At 46.6% G+C, this 16,679-nt stretch overlaps 1 pseudogene; it reads right to left on the bottom strand.

Moving 5' to 3' along the window:
* Nucleotides 1-10,338: 10,338 nt before the first annotated feature.
* LOC135914598 (programmed cell death protein 6 pseudogene) lies at nucleotides 10,339-11,365 on the bottom strand (annotated as a pseudogene).
* Between the last annotated feature and the right edge of the window lie 5,314 nt (nucleotides 11,366-16,679).

Raw genomic sequence — 16,679 nt, 5'->3', positions numbered from 1 at the left:
TTGTTGGAATTTATAAAAAAAGTAACGGCGTTTGGCGCCACGCAGAAGAGCAACCGCTCTATTTCTTGCCGACTTGTATTCTAATCGCAGTCTTTGGTTTCTGGGATTTCTTTTGCAGCGTTTCCACAAGTTGTCGCGATACGAAATGGAAGCAAGAATTTGCGTGTTCATCCAGCAGTGACCCTTTCTTACCGGCTTAGCTATCAGCCGTATGCAACGCAATTCAAAATTTTTCATTTGCATGCAGAACCTTCCATATACTTTCATACTTTCATACTTTCATATACAATAATAATAATAATAATCCTATTCATGTCCACTGCAGACGGCCTCTCTCTGCGATCTCCAATTACTCCTGTCCTGTGCCTACCGATTCCAACTAGCACCCACAAATTTCTTAACTTCATTGCACCATCTAGTCTATTGCCGTCCTCTACTGCGCTTTCCTTATCTTGGTACCCATTCTTCCACCCTAATCGTCCCACGGTTATCTAGTCTGCGCATTACATGACCGGCCCAGCGCCATTTTTTTCTTAATATCTATTAGAATATCGTATATACTCGTTTGCTCTCTGATCCAAACCACTCTCTTTCTGTCTCTTAAAGTTATCCCTAGCATTCTTCGTTTCATCGCACTTTGCGTGGTCCCTAAGTTGATCTGAAGCTTCTTTGTCAGCGTCCAAGTCTCTGAGCCATATGTCAGGACCGGTAAAATTCACTGTTTGTACACTTTGCTTGGCAATGATAACGGTAAGCTCCAGTCAGTAGCTCCCTTGTCTGCCACATGCGATCCAACCCATTTTTATTCTGTGAATTTCCTTCTCATGGTCCGGGTTCCCTGTGATTAGTTGATCTAGGTAAACGTACTCCTCCACAGACCCTGGAGGCTGACTTGCGATCTTGAACTTTTGTTCCCTGCCAGGTTACATATCATTAACTTTGTGTTCTGTATATTTATTTTCAGCCCCATTCTTACACTCTTCCTGTTATTATACTCTCCCTCAATCATTTGTTGCAACTGCTCTGCATTGTTGCTGGATAGAACAATGTCATCGGAAAACCGAAGGTTGTAGAGATATTCACCGTCGATCTTTACTTCTAAGCCTTCCCAGTTTAACAGCTTAAATATTTCTTCTAAGCACGCAGTAAATAGCATTGGAGAGATTGTGTCTCGTTGTCTGACTGCTTTCTTTATGGGTGTCTTCCTACTTTTCGTGTGTAGAATTAAGGTGGCTGTGGAATCTCTGCAGGTATTTTCCACGGTATTTATGTAAGTGGTCTGTACTCCTTGATTACGCAATGCCTCTATGACTGCTGGTATCTCTACTGAATGAAATGCTTTTTCCTAATCAATAAAATCCATATAGAGAGGCTTATTATACTCTGCAGATTGCTTGATAACCTGGTTTATGACATGGATGTGGTCCATTGTTGAGTAACCTTTCCTGAAGCCAGCATCCTCCCTTGGTTGGCTAAAGTACAGTGTTGTCCTTATTCTATTGGATAATATTTTGGGAAATATTTTATATAATATTGGGTGTAGGCTAATGGGCCTCTATTCTTTAGTTATTTAGCGTCGCCCTTTTTGTGGATTAGTACCGATACCGAGATCGACCGATATTCTTGGCCAGGGGAGCGACCGAGATCTTGCATCGGACGGGATTCGGGATTGCCACCAGTACTTCGTAAGGGAAAGACGAGCACGACACTGGCGCTGACTCACAACTGAAGTTTATCTTGATGAGTCACAATTATATACACAGGTCAACACAGGCCAACATGTCAACAACTAAGCGACTGTGCATGCACATTAGGCGCCATCCTGGTGACTTGGCGAAACATGCATGGAGAACATCAGTGCTTTTTTACGTGTAGAAAACCAGTGCGTCAAAACATAAAAACTCAATAGGTAACTTCGCTACGAAACTAAAGAACAATCCACCGTGAAACGCTTTCTTCCAGTTCTCTCAATCCTTTTTTAGAAAGTGTGACAGACGGCCTACTGACGCACGTTTCACCTCACCTATTAATATGAAGAGCCTCCATAATCTCCTTTGTGGTTTGATCTTTATGGAAGAACAAACAGCTTTTTTCGGCTAACGGTCGGCACCGACACTTTCTACAACGGCAAGGCAAGTGCAGAGCCCCCGTACCTTTTAATGATGCCCAGCATGCTATTGAACTTCGCAACACCTAACTTATGGCAGCGATTGTGTCAAACAAGCAATTGCGCTTTCCTTTGGTTGACCCCAATGCCACTCTGCCCTACCCGAGCAATTCATGGAGTGTCGAAGATACCTCAGCAAGATTTGGCATAACCGTTCCAAACAATTCAACATGACCAAAATCCCGCGCACGTCTGCTACCAATAATTGTGCAACCATCTCTTTGGTTGCTTGCACTTTGGCTGCTTTGGCTGCTTGTACCCGATCAAAGGGTCGGGATGGACATTGTAAAGTCTGGAGTTCACCGGCGGAGTTGTGCGGTGGCGCTTTGCGGCGTTGGCACTCATGACAAGAGCGGATGAACTTTCGAACAATGTACATTCCCCGCCAGTAATAGCGGTGTCGATGTCTTTCGCAGGTCGTCAAGACTCCTGCGTGGCCACACTGAGGATCGAAGTGGAACGAGGAGCAGAGTTCTGATCGCAAGATTCTCGGGATGACGAGTAACCAGGTGCGTCCCTCTGGGGCATAGTTACGTCGATATAGTAGCTGGTCTCGAATCGCGAAATGAGGAACTTGGCGCCGAAGCGTACGTGACGCCGGAACTTTTGACGTATCCAAGAGAGGGTCGAGCAGAGATGCAGTCGAGGGATCATTACGCTGCGCAGCAGCGATAGTGTCAACCTCCAGAGAGGATAATGTGCACTCGCAGGAGGAGTCGTGACTGGCCTTCGGGGGAAGCGGTGATCCGGATAGCGCGTCAGCGTCGGAGTGCTTTCTCCCGGAACGGTAAACCACGCGGATGTCATGTTCTTGGATTCGCAATGCCCAGCGGGCAAGGTGGCCTGATGGATCTTTGAGCGTCGACAGCCAACATAGTGCGTGGTGGTCGGTCACTCCGTCAAACGATCGGCCGTATAAATATGGTCGAAACTTGCCAAGCGCCCACACAATGGGCAAACACTCCTTTTCGGTAAAACTGTAATTGGTCTCCGCCTTGGTTAACGTGCGACTCTCGCATGCTACGACGTATTCTGTGTGGCCAGGTTGACGCTGTGCCAACACAGCTCCAAGGCCTACACCGTAGCAACCGTAGCATAAGTGACTGGTGTAGTCACGACATCCTGCTGGTGAACATGTGGCACTGCTTCCGCGACTGGAGATCACGTTACAGACAGATTGCAGGTGGCAAAGTGCTGGCAGACTCCTGAGTGACGGACACCAGAGATAGCCGTCGGGCGACTTCTTCGCGGATGAAATTCTTGGTTTGGGTCATCAGGAAGGCTTGTTCTGGGCCGGTGCTTCAGGCCGCAGAGTGACGCCGCATTCGGTGGGGGATGTCGCCTTGTCAGAGCTCGCTGCTTACGTAATTCATCATAGCTCTGGCACAAGCTGATGACGTCATCGACAGTACGCGGGTCCTTGGCCTGAAGCATCTGGAACGCGTCATCATGGAGTCCCTTCATGACGTGCTTGATCTTTTCCGCTTCCATCATGGCAGCGTTCACGTGCCTGCACAAATCTAGAACGTCTTCTATATAGCTGGTAAATGTCTCACCCGTGTCCTGTGCGCGTGTGCGCAAAAGCTGCTCGGCTGGAGTTTACCGACGGCGGGTCGGTCAAATACTTCTGCAATCAACGTCTTAACCGCCGACCACGTTCGGATATCTCTCTCATGATTTTCGAACCAGAGACTGGCCACGCCTGCGAGGTAGAATGATACGTAAGCCAGTTTGTCCGAGCCATTCCATTTGTTGTGAACGCTTACCCGTTCGTAGGACGACAGCCACTCTTCAACGTCGTCATCGTCGGTTCCGCTGAAGATAGGAGGCTCCCGCTGGCGAGTGGTGCCTGCGCAAGGGATGGGTGGCGATGGAAGAGTCTGCTGGTCGGCGTCCGAAATGGCGGAGGGTAGTGTCCGAGAACGGAGTTCCAGGATGGTAGAATGGAACGTTACCCCGAACCGCGACCCCTTATAAAGGAGAGTTATTGGGGTTCGTAGCGACCACTGGTTCCAGGATGCACCGAGATGTTCCACAGCTCGAGCCTCTGGTGCGCGCTTGATGCTGCCGATACTGCTGACTCTGTGCGCACGTTCGTTATCTTTAGTAATATATATATATATATATATATAGTCAGGTTGTCATCGGGACAGCAAGGCTACCAACTTGTGAAGATTGTGACTTAGAAACTTCACTGGGCGAAGCTGTGCCCTGCAAAAGAAGTGGAATTCCAAGCTCAACGACATCGCCGAGCACAGTCATGCAGTCAATAGAGCTTTAGATTAGAGGGCGCAAGCGGCTTGCGTTTCCTAACCTAAAACTCTACATTGTAATATTTTTCTTGCTGTTTTACCCTGGGGACGGTGAAGCAGTTTCGGTGCTGCGTCTTTAATGAATGCGTGATTTCCTCCGCAGCAAATAGCCGCGGAATAGCAGCTCTGCAAACTTTGAACAGAACATGATTTGCTTCGCTGCAATAAAATAAAGAGTGAGCAGTAAAACTACGCTCTTCATAATTTCGAGGAGACTACAACATCCCAGAACAGTAGAAACTGTTCACAACGTAGCCACTTCAATAGCTGAGTAACATTCAGCTGAGCCGATTCAAGGCACCGTACGAATGTTGCTCAACAAAGCAGCACCAAACATGATAACACTAGCATGAGCGCTTAAGAAAACATTCGAGCAGTTTAATATAAAACAAAAGGGTATCCCGCAGGAGCAAAATAATTGTCAGCTCGGTGAAAATTTTCTCAGGACACTTAAGCTTCACCTTTGAGAACAGAACGCGACAGCCTTCAACAATCCCTGACTGCTCCTCGCACTTCCGGGCTTATGTTCTTCGTACATTCAAATTACATTTTGATGCTATCATGTCTGGAGGTTTTCTGTTAGTCATACCATACCAATTTTCTTGACGCATGAACTTTGATAAATTCAATTATTTCAGCAATGCCTCTGCGCTCCGCGAATTGCCTACGTGGATCGGGATGCGTGATTTGGGATTAATTTTCGCGTACGGACATCATCATAGTCACCGACAGCGGATTTTCTGCCACATCAAGCCCTTAATGCTGTGAAATCATCATTGTACATAACTATTGTGCACACTGTATATATTGAGCATGACTGTATATAATTTGACAATTAGTTTATGTTTAACTGTGCATTTCTGTGCGTCTATGTTATATGTTAGTGAACGAGTACTCGGACACTTATTTGAAAAAGCGACGTGTAAATGTTGCTTCGTGCTTTGTATATGTTATCATCCTGGTGGAATTGGGCCATGATTGTGACTCAGTGTTGGTATCGTCTCTTGCTGAATAAGCTTTTTTCTAGACACCCGCGCTACCTTGGTAAAGGAAACAAATGGTAGACAGTAACCGACTGAATAAGCAATTCCAACGACGGAATCCAATGATGGCAGTTATGGCATGTGCGCTCCGCGCCGTATCGCGAACGTAGACATTTACACTTGGTTGTGTTATATTTATTAGGTAATGTTAAATACAATTAATAATAAATAATAATAATATTAATAATAATAATAATAATAATAATAAGAAGAAGAAGAAGAAGAAGAGGAAGAAGAAGGCGCGTCAATGTAACGAAGCAGTTATTTATAGAACTTCCTAGAACGGCGTTTCTTTTGAATCTCAATCAACGAAATGTATTTATAAATGATTTCAATACAATATTGTTTCATCGCCGCCGCGAAGCATTATTGAAACAATAAATTGAAACTGCGGCAGACACATATCACCAGATGGTTGCATGACATGCGACTGCCTGTGAACGAACCTCTCAAATCACGCGTCACGTGAGAGCGAGCGCCCGGCGAGCCACAGCAGCATGGTAGCAAGACTTCGTCACAGTCATGTTTCGTATCAAGTCCAAGTGTGATAGGATCACCTTTCCGCTGTGTGCTATTGCTGCAAGGGTAAGCATGCGAGCGCGTGCCCAAAAGGATGGTGGCTTGATGCACGCGGTCTTCCCGCGCAAGCAATGAAGGGATGGGTTGAGGCGAGCGCGTGGTAAAGTGATAAACGGTGCTATAGAGGATGGGCTGGTAAGCATGCGTCTCTTTCTCTAGCCTAGCCTTAGCTGCGCATGGTTGCCGGCGGGGCTGAGCACATACGCTTCCTGCATACCATGTCTTGAAGGAAACCTGTGGCAGATGCCAAGCTGGGCCAGCCGAGATGCCATCAGCGCCGTGTCTTCATGCGCTGCTCTTCCGCCCTTTCATTGCTGGAGGTTACGTAATTTCGAGTTTTGGAGGCACATTGAAACAACAGACAGGCGCAGCCGTCACACGCCTCGTTCTTTGTTCTTAATGACAGCGTCATAGAAACCGGCGACACTGTCACGACCGAGCGTCAAATTCAACAAAATTATTTATTTTATAACGCAGCTATAAGGAATCCGTTCCTCCATTTAACATCGGCCTGCCTCGGCGTCCTACTTCGGCGTAACCGAGCGAACTAGCACATCGGATGATGAAAGAACGAATGCGGAACGCAGCTGCAGATGAAAAAGTGCGAGAGCGAAGACACGACAAGGAAGAATGCGGAGAAGGAGAGTGCAGCGGAAGCATGAGGAGGCAAGCGGAGTAAGCCACTTTTAATCAGCATCATATGGCCCGCATACTTGCACATCCATGGATTGGATCCAAAGAATTGAATCAAAAAGGCCCATGGACATTTACAAAGAAACAAGAAAGAAATCAGAAGGACAAATCTGTACACAGATCAGTGCCTTCCTAACTGAGGCTCGGGCCGGTTGCCTAAGAACAAGAATGTACCGGTGCAAATTCTCCGAACTACTTGAGGCATGTGTATGGTGCTGCAAGAATCTGGAGACCACTCAGCAGATCCTAAGAGAATGCGAAGGAATTCACCCAGTGAGAACCGTAGGCAACGTACAGCTTCCAGAATTGATTGCGTTGAAAGCCGGTCAGCAGTCGAGCTAAACAAGTGACGTTTACAGTATTGGTGGAAAAAATCACGGAAGAGATTGACACAACCACACCTATTACAGGCTTAAGGGCACAAGATAGACTTTGAAGGGAAAAAAAGATTAAGGCGTAAACAAAAATGCTAGATAAAAAACGTGTAGCCTACCTGATTAAATTAAGCAGGCTAGGTGATTAATTGCCACCACACCATTTCAAAGCTGATAACATTAAATCGTCATCATGATCATCATCTGCGTCAAGGGTGGCACAGGTCGTGCGGGAGAAATAGAAAAGAAGCAGAAAGCTCGCCTTCGGGAGTTAGCGTTCGCTGAAGCTTTTCCCATCAAATATTACGGTTGCATAAGTTGCAGTTGCCGGGAAGTGCAAGTGTGTCTGTCTATACATAGCGCCACGCGTCGCGGCTTTGCCAATAAGTGGCGTGATCGGTGCCGTGCTTCAATATATCGCGAAATGAAAACACGTGTAAACCTATGCTAAAATTACACATTTGGAGTATCGTAATCGTCGGCACAACGCAAGGTACTAACCACTATACGATAACGGCCTAAGGTGCCTGGTGGTGCATGGTGCCTGGTGGTGGTCTCGCGTGGACGATGCCCTCTCGGTGAGCGCATATTCCCCCCCTCATCTTTTAAGAGGTTCAATACCTACAAGCATTTGTCTCGCAAACCATATTTATTTCAAGGGAATTTTCCATGTCTCAATAATTTCTCTCGGCGTATTCGAGTGCCGATTGCCGTGTTATAGTTTGTTAACGAAGCCTTCCCCTCAAGTCTAAATATCTTAAGGCAGTTTGTCGTGTGCGTATCATGGCCACGCACGCTTATATCGCCTTCAGTTTCTCTACCACGGTTGCGCTTTAAAACCACGGCGCTGCAATTTTGCTTCAGAGACTTTCCTTTCCTTCCTTCTTCTCCGCCCTTAAACTGGCTCTCTTAACTACTACACGCAGAGACAAAGCAACAGCGCGCGCATTAGAGCCCAAAGATGAGATGCAGATTTACAATTATTATTAGGGTTAGAATTATATTCGAATGCTGATTCCTGTGCTATCATTTGCTAACAAAGCTTTCCCTCAAGTCTAAATATTTTAAGGCAGCTTGTCGTGTGCGTATCATAGCCACGCACGCTTATATCGCCTTCCGTTTCTCTACCACGGGTGCGCTTTAAAACCACGGCGCTGCAGTTTTGCTTTCCTTTCCTTCATTCTTCTCCGCCCTTAAACTGGCTCTCTTCAATACTACACGCAGAGACAAAGCAACAACGCGCGCATTAGATCCCATAGATGAGATGAATATTTACAATTATTATTAGCGTTATAATTATATTCGAGTGCTGATTGCTGTGCTATCATTTGTTAACAAAGCTTTCCCTCAAGTCTAAATATTTTAAGGCAGCTTGTCGTGTGCGTATCATAGCCACGCACGCTTATATCGCCTTCCGTTTCTCTACCACGGGTGCGCTTTAAAACCACGGCGCTGCAGTTTTACTTTCCTTTCCTTCCTTCTCCTCCGCCCTTAAACTGGCTCTCTTAACTACTACACGCAGAGACAAAGCAACAGCGCGCGCATGCGATCCCATAGATGAGATGAATATATATATATACACATAGGAAATTATCAGTCATAGCTCTCGTAGTATAGCCTTCTGGGCCGTTTCCTTTTTTTTGTTCTTTCGCAAGTCGTCCTATTAGGGTTATTATAATTACACGAAGGTATTTCGCCCTCGTCAGCAGCAGTCCTTGAGATAGTTATTCTGGCGGCTAGCTTCCCACGCTATGCGTGCCGCCCTCGCACCTGTTTAAGCTTTTCCTAGACGCTAGAGTTAAACTATGTCCGCACAACCTTGAGCGATCGGAAAGCGCGTTTTCCCCTCTTGGCCGGCGGAGAAGGGAGGCTTTGTTCCGGCCGCAGAGCTTTCCACGTCTCAGTAAGGTGCCTGGTGGTGGTCTCGCGCGGACGATGCCCTCTTGGTGAGCGCATATTTCCCCCCCTCATCTTTTAAGAGGTTCAATACCTACAAGCATTTGTCTCGCAAACCATATTTATTTCAAGGGAATTTTCCATGTCTCAATAATTTCTCTCGTCGTATTCGAGTGCTGATTGCCGTGTTATAGTTTGTTAACGAGGCTTTCCCCTCAAGTCTAAATATTTTAAGGCAGTTTTTGTAGTCTCTAAAACCACTCGAGTTCGCTCTTCTCCTCGGGCGGCCATTTTTCTAAGAAAGTACGAAAGTAACGCGGACAACATTAGTCCCTTTCCACGTAAGTATGAGGCTCGGAGCAGGAGCTATGGCGCTTAAAATTAACCTGGGGCCTGACGAACCAACCGACTGAGCTATCTTTCCGGGCAACATCCAAGGATCTCGAGTTCAAATCACCTGTTATGTTCCTTTTTCTTTCTCCCCTTTATTGCTTTTTTCCTTTCTTTTTAATGTCTTTTCCTTCATTTTATCACTGTACGGGAACCCTCCTAACAAAAAAATTATATACATCCTCAATAAGGTATGGCGACACATGTGCAGCTTGAACGACGACGCTGGAACGACTAGGATGCGATCACGACGATTGTAAGACTATGAATACTCTCAACTTTGCCATGACAACGGCATCACAATCAGAATGGATTGGCTACCGCATGAGTGCCGCGGCGTGACGACGATGGAATAAACACGACGGAATGACGACGTGACGATGGCGCATGATAACGATGAACTCACAACGTGGGGAGATTACAGAATGAAGGCTGCGGAACCATGTCGACAAAGTGAGAACGAATGAATTATTACAGTGCAATAAATGTGAAGTGACGACGCAATGAGAACACGGCACGACGAGGTATTTTTGTGTTAAAGCTCCCGTCTGCGCTAGCTTACATACATCACCTGATAGTCAGGGCCGCCTCGTTTAGAAATACATTCTGTGTCAGTCCGCATCAGCCATCATGCCCAGTACCGAATAATCCTGTAAGAGAGTACGCTCACATAGATATCCACAAATATATCGGCCGAGATACTCACATACGGAACGCAGCCAGCAGTTATGTCAACCCAGGAAGGGTACAAAAATGAAGATTCGCTTTGATATAATTTAAAAAGAGATGGAAAGCTGCTGAGCGAAAGTATTAAATTGCTAATGGCCAATGACTTGGAATGACTGACCAATGATAAATGCAAAGGAAGTCATTTTGTACAATGATTTAGTTTGGAGCCATACAAATTTTAATTTTAAGGACAGGTGTACTATGCAGCTCTAAGCGGAAGTACTATTTGGAAAGTAATTATGACGTCCTCTAGATTAAGTCCTCGTAGAAGTACTATTTGAGGTGCAATGAAAAATTCTGGTACCGCTGGACGGCAGATTAATAAACGGCAGCAGGTAGGTTAGCTTATTATACAATCATGGGACCAAATATTGTATGGCAACAAAATCCATGGGAAAAACAACTTATCGTCACAGATCAGGTGAGAATTTTGAACAAAGCTCAATGAACGAGATCAATTCAAGTTCATGACACTAAAACGCTAAGGCCAAGCTTTAAGAAATCTTCATAGCTGATCGTGATAAAACCGTCCCGATCGGTGTCGTAGCTATTGAAGGCATTCGTGAGGGTCTGCAGAGTAATGCAACACAGGATGTAGTCATCGAAGTTAATTGATCCTCTTCTTTCGCGGTCGTACTTCATGAGCAGAAGATCCACTGCCTCTCCGCTCAGACGGTAGCCGAAGCTGGTGAGCGCGTCGCGAAGTTCATTCCTGTCGATGGAGCCCGAGCGGTCCTTGTCGAAGTCTTGGAAGCACCGGAGCCAGTCGTCGATGTACTTCCACAGAGACACGAACTCGTCGAAGCTCACCGTGCCCACACGGCTGCGGTCGAACATGTTTATCATCATGCGCACCGTTTGGGGGTTGAAGGGCTTCCAGCTGCCGTTGGACAGACATTGCTGCAGCTCGACGGCGTCTACGCGACCACTTCTGTCCTTGTCGACATTGTAGAAAATGTGGCGCAGGTAGTTGACATCCGCTCTTTGCGACTGGCTTTCGGTCGAGTCATAGGAGCTGCTCGACATCGATGCACGTGCTGAGACGAGTCCCTCACGAAGCCGCAGTTCGAGGGAAAAGAACGTCGCAGGGCGATGGAGTTCAACAGCGGTCCGTTTTGCATGTCAGGCGCCGAATGGCCGTGCCAATTATGAGGGCGATGATGACGCCCTGCCGTGGCCCACCCCCACTGCTTCGGGAAGGCAGTGGTGATAGGCATTCGGCTGATGCTAGTAAAAAAAGGAAGATGAAGAAAAGTTTAAACTGAACTGGCCATTACAGAAACAAAGGAATGCGTAAAACGGCACTGAGCCTAGTAGCGTTATATGCCGCCCATGCGGCTTGTTTAGATCCATCGGAGGCAACTGTATTGTTACGAACAAGAGGCTACGGGCAATCTTTGGTTGTCACTTCACTGGATACTAGGACCATAGACAGAATTGGTGGCGTCGAAAAGAGAGCGTTCAAGAAAGTAAAATACGTTTTGTAGTTAGTAAAGACATGGGCTCTAAATTTTTGGACAATTTTATGCTTTAATTTGCATTCGCTATTCATGCTTTCTTTATTTTTCTCGTCTTGAATATGCTCATGCTCGTGTGGGCACAAGTCTCGTTTTTAACGCTAAGCGTTCCTTGCTTGGCCGGGCTTGACATGCCTCCCTGGTTTTATTGTTAGGTCGTTCGCTAACACGGTGGATATATTTCTGCATACCTAAACAAAGATGATTTGTTCACCGAGTGAAGTACCAGCGAATGACCTGATAATGCTCTTAAAAATGATGACAGTTATGCGTATGGTTGCTCTACGTATATAAAAAAAATTATCTCCCAAAGAAAGACGAATTATATCGGCTCACAGGAATCTCTAAAGCACACAGATACGTTACTGGAATGACTTACTGTATTTCACAGTTCTTATTTTCCATTATTTTCATTGAATTCGCCATTCAGAATGTGTCACTGGATGGGCCCCATTGGCGGCCAACCCCCAAAATGGGCACGTTTCACTGTAGCACAAAACTTATAGAATCGTCAAATTCCCTTAATATGTGTCGTACTTTTCTTCGCTGCACCGGTGATTATTTTCTACCCTGCGCAAGCGCGGCTGGCACTGCCTTCGTGATTGTGACGCCACTGCATATACGTTTGATGCTATGCATCCACCTGATTTAGGGTTTGCATCTCGGTATAGTTCGTGAAAGATGCATCGCACAAAGCCTACATATTTTATGACAATAAAGTTGTGACATTAGTGTTAGATAAACAAAAATGTTCTATGTGATTGCTCGATGAAAGTATATGAGCATCTACGAATCGCCGTTTGTGATAAAGCATTTATTGCACCTGTTTAATAAAGCTTCACATAAATTTCAACATGTGCGTTGGATGCGAATATTTTGAACATTTTTTCTTACTTCCGTTGATACTTTTAAGGAAAATTTACACGTTTCACATAAGCTAAATAGCATTGACAAATGCGGAATACTTCGAACCTTCACAGCGGTATCCAATAGACCCTATATACCAAATAGACGTTCTTTTGAAATGCCGTAGAAATGTCGAAAAAAAATAAAGTGCGGAAAGTATGGTTTCTTGCACGCAGATCTCCACTGTATTCACGTGACCTCTTTCCGTGAACCTGGCGCAAATTTTAGTCACTTTTATTTCCGGCATTAAATAAACAAAAGCTTCACAAGCTTACTATTTATATATTAATATTTATATATTAATATTTATATATTTATAGATATATGATAAAAAATTTGGAATTATCAGTTTGGAGGTTTAATTTCATTCAAAAGTTGCCTTTCTTGATGCGCACGCCTTTCGCATGAATGGTATGCTTCTCCATAGTGTCCTTGAAAGGACCATATCAAGGCTTTTATTCAATATGTCATCCGTCTTTTCCACAGAAAGACTAAGGGCCAAACAATGAAACCCTCCTTTCCTCAGTAAGGAAGCCTTCATTGCGGTGAGGCCACCTTATGTCCCTTTGAAAGCTTCCTAACTGAGGCGCCCTCGGTGAAGGCTTCCTTGGTACTTCCTCAGCATAAGCAGCCAAACAATGAAATCTTCCTTTACCTCACTAAGGAAGCCTTCATTGCGGTGAGGCTACCTTATGTCACTCTGAAAGCTTCCTTACTGAGGGGCCCTCGGTGAAGGCTTCCTTGGTGCTTCCTCAGCGTAAGGTAGCTCCAGAGCTACCTTCATGCGTCCTTACGCCGCTTCTGGCCCTGAACGAGCGCTTCACCTCACTGCTTAACCACGTAGAATTCGCTTGCGCATGCGCACTGTCGCCCACCTGCGGAGAATCGCGAGCACGGTACGTCTTGCCAGGCATGTTCGTTTCAGTCACGCGTGCGGCATGAAAGCATTGCTAGGCGTTGCTAGGCGTTGCAAGACGCCGGCGTGCCAGCGTTGCTGGAGCACATCAAGTTTTGCACTGTTGTGCTCAACTTTTTTTTAACTTTAGTAAACAAAACTAGAAGAAAGCGTCCACGTTTCTCTATATTAGCTATTCAATTTAAAGATTGTGTGACGATACAACATTTTTAATAGAATAATGGTGTTCGTGGAAAGATTTGAAGAAATAATCTCGAACCCAGGCACGCGGCAACCGCTCCTTAGGTGAGGACGGGTGAAGGGAGCTTTCAGAGTACACTTGCTTCCTCCATCGGTCCTTCGCTGTATGGAGGCCTCACGTAAGATTAGGAAGCGCTCGAAGGAAAGGAACGTTTTATTGTTTGGGCCAAGCTACCTTCATGGGTCCTTACGCCGCTCCTGGCCCTGAACGAGGGCTTCGCCTCACTGCTTAACCACGTGACGTTTGCTTGCGCATGCGCGCTGTCGCCCACCTTCGGAGAAGTGCGAGCACGGTACGTTTCGCCAGGCACGTTCGTTTCAGTCACGCGTGCGGCATGGAAGCGTTGCTAGGCGTTGCACGACGCCGGCGTGCCAGCGTTGCTGGAGCACATCAAGTTTTGCACTGTAATGCGCTACTTCTTTAGGTTTAGTAAACAAAATTAGAAAAAAGCGTCCACGCTTCTCTATATTAGCTCATCAACTTAAAGATTGTGCGACGATACAACCTTTTTTATTGAATAGTGGTGTTCGGGTGTTCGCCTAATGCCCCAACCACTGGCACGCGCTGGAACGCTTCGGCGCGCGCCGAAGGGTCAAATGCGTCAACGCGTCGGTCGCAAACGCGCTGAAGCGGAACGTCGCGCAGCGATTATGCCTTCTGCCGATGCTTGAAGTTTGCCGACGCGCGGCGAAGCTGCGCCGGCGTGCACCAATGAGAGGCTGCGACGAGTCGCAGGCGTCAACCAATCGGAGGCTGCGGAGACTCGGCTACTAGGCCTAACATGGCCGCCCGTACCTGCCCGTACGAAGGCGACGGCACCAACGATCGTCCGAGTTCCTTGGGCGTACGACGCGCGCGACAGTGTTCCTGAAAAACAGTGTTGTAATAGTATGCCGACGACGACACGACCGACGACCGTGGGTTGTGGCAGTGCGACGTGGATCCGAAGCGACTTCGAACGACGCCGACTAATCCAACCTGCCCACTGAGTTCCGCCGGGGCTCAGTGCGATCGTCTGCTAAAACAGCCAACCGAATCACGATTACCGCAACGTCCGTGCTTGTTGTGTGTGCATTTTGTTGTGCTCAAAACGAATGGAAACATGTTTACGAGTTCCGAAGTCTGGATAATCAGCACTCGCCTATCGCCGATGTTGTTTACGTTACGCGTAGGCCTAGCGGGTCCATCGAGTTCGTAACTGGCGAGTGAACGAACTCACCTGAGAAACTCTGTCGAAGGAAATGAATTTTCAGGTCCGTTTGGTGCTGCAGTGATTTAAAATATGGCACTCTTGACTTCGTGTGACCTGTGATGTGGTGAATGAACCGTGTGGAAGTTGGGTTGGTCAACCGCAGCGTGTTTCGTGTGGTGTCGGTTGACTCAAGTTTAACGGGCAAGCTCTGCGCTGTTTCCAGTGGTAAAGATAACTTCCGCCGAACTATTGGAAGTACTTACATAATCAGCCGTGCCGTGCCGCCTGTTTCAGCTGACACTGCGCTCTTCTATTCGGCATGTGGATCCAGTTCAGTACAAGTTCACTGTACTCATTCACTAACTTCTTTCTAGTGCGTCCGTCTTTTGGGCTAGTTGGGCATAAATCGCTCGTGTGGCAATCAAGAACACTGACGCACTGAAGAATACGTGACAACACAGTCATGTTTGAGTCAGTGTGTCGTTATAGTTGAGCACTGCAAAAAGAAATTATCTGTTTGCAACATGTGCCCTGTGTGCAGTGCATAGCAGGACCTGCATCATGCAAGACCTATGCATGTACCAGCGTATATCACGATTGCTTCGATGCCCGCTTCAGAAGCAGCAAGTACTGAGTCAATGAAACTGTAATTGATTTTTTGTCTCACTTTTTGCTTATGGAAAGTGTAGACGGTGTGAGTGCATTGTGGGGAAGGTGAAAAGGTGTCATCAGTGTTTTGTGCAGTCAGTATGCTTAAACTGCTGGAATCCCTTCAGCCTCTACTAAAATGTTTCTTGCTGCGATACTATAGATTGTAGTCAGGGCAAAGATCTACTCAAAACCAAGTTACCAATGCATCTGCGCAGAATGTGTTTGATTAACAAGTTAACGCTTCCACAACAACAATATGCCGATGCACAGCATGTGTGCTTACAATAAATACATTCCGTAAAGGTGAACCACTGGGCCTACAATATCAAACTTTGTAGTAGCACCGTAAAAAGTGCTGCCATGCATATCAGCCACAACGAAACTGCTGCACGTCCAACCTTCTTCCTTGGAGGCACTTCTATAAAGACTGTTCGGGCCCTTCCCATTCTGGGTGTAGCATTTAGCTGTTCTCTCAACTTTTCCGCATATGTCACCAGCACTGTATGTAAGCACCGGCCCTTTCTTGGGTTTGTGTCCCGTGTCTCCCTTCCCTGATGGCCTAAGGTTTTCCGAGCACTCTACACTTCTATCAATCTGTCACGACTTGAGTACTGCTCATCAGTATAGTTCCCGTACCAAAGTCGCGACGCTAACAAACTTAAGCTTGTTCAGCGCCGGACAATAGGCACCCTTTACGCCCGTCTTTTCGGTTGTCACAAGCTCATGCCAGCCTTCGAGGATTGCCTCAAACCCCTCAAGTAGCACACCCTGCAATACTAACGCAACATTGCACTAGTCTGCAGGGTGTTTGACGTCTCTCTGGACAGCACTAATCTTTCTTCAGTTCGTCTGAACAAGTGGTCAGCACAGCCCGAGCCCTCATCCCGCCTCTATGGCCCGACACCACAACTCCATAATTATATCTGGCATGCAGAGCTTTCTCTCCACCCCCCTGGCTATTTGGATTCTCCTTCCTTGGAACCAGACTTCATTGGCACTCCTGTGTGTTGTGCACCTGTCAAATGTGTGCGTGTGTGCCGTGCTGCGTTATTGAGCAAGTGTGTGTGCACATG

The sequence above is a fragment of the Dermacentor albipictus genome, chromosome 9 (genome assembly GCF_038994185.2).
Source record: "Dermacentor albipictus isolate Rhodes 1998 colony chromosome 9, USDA_Dalb.pri_finalv2, whole genome shotgun sequence".
In the NCBI taxonomy this organism is placed as follows: Eukaryota; Metazoa; Arthropoda; class Arachnida; order Ixodida; family Ixodidae; genus Dermacentor; species Dermacentor albipictus.
This window is presented reverse-complemented; position numbering and strand designations above follow the sequence as displayed.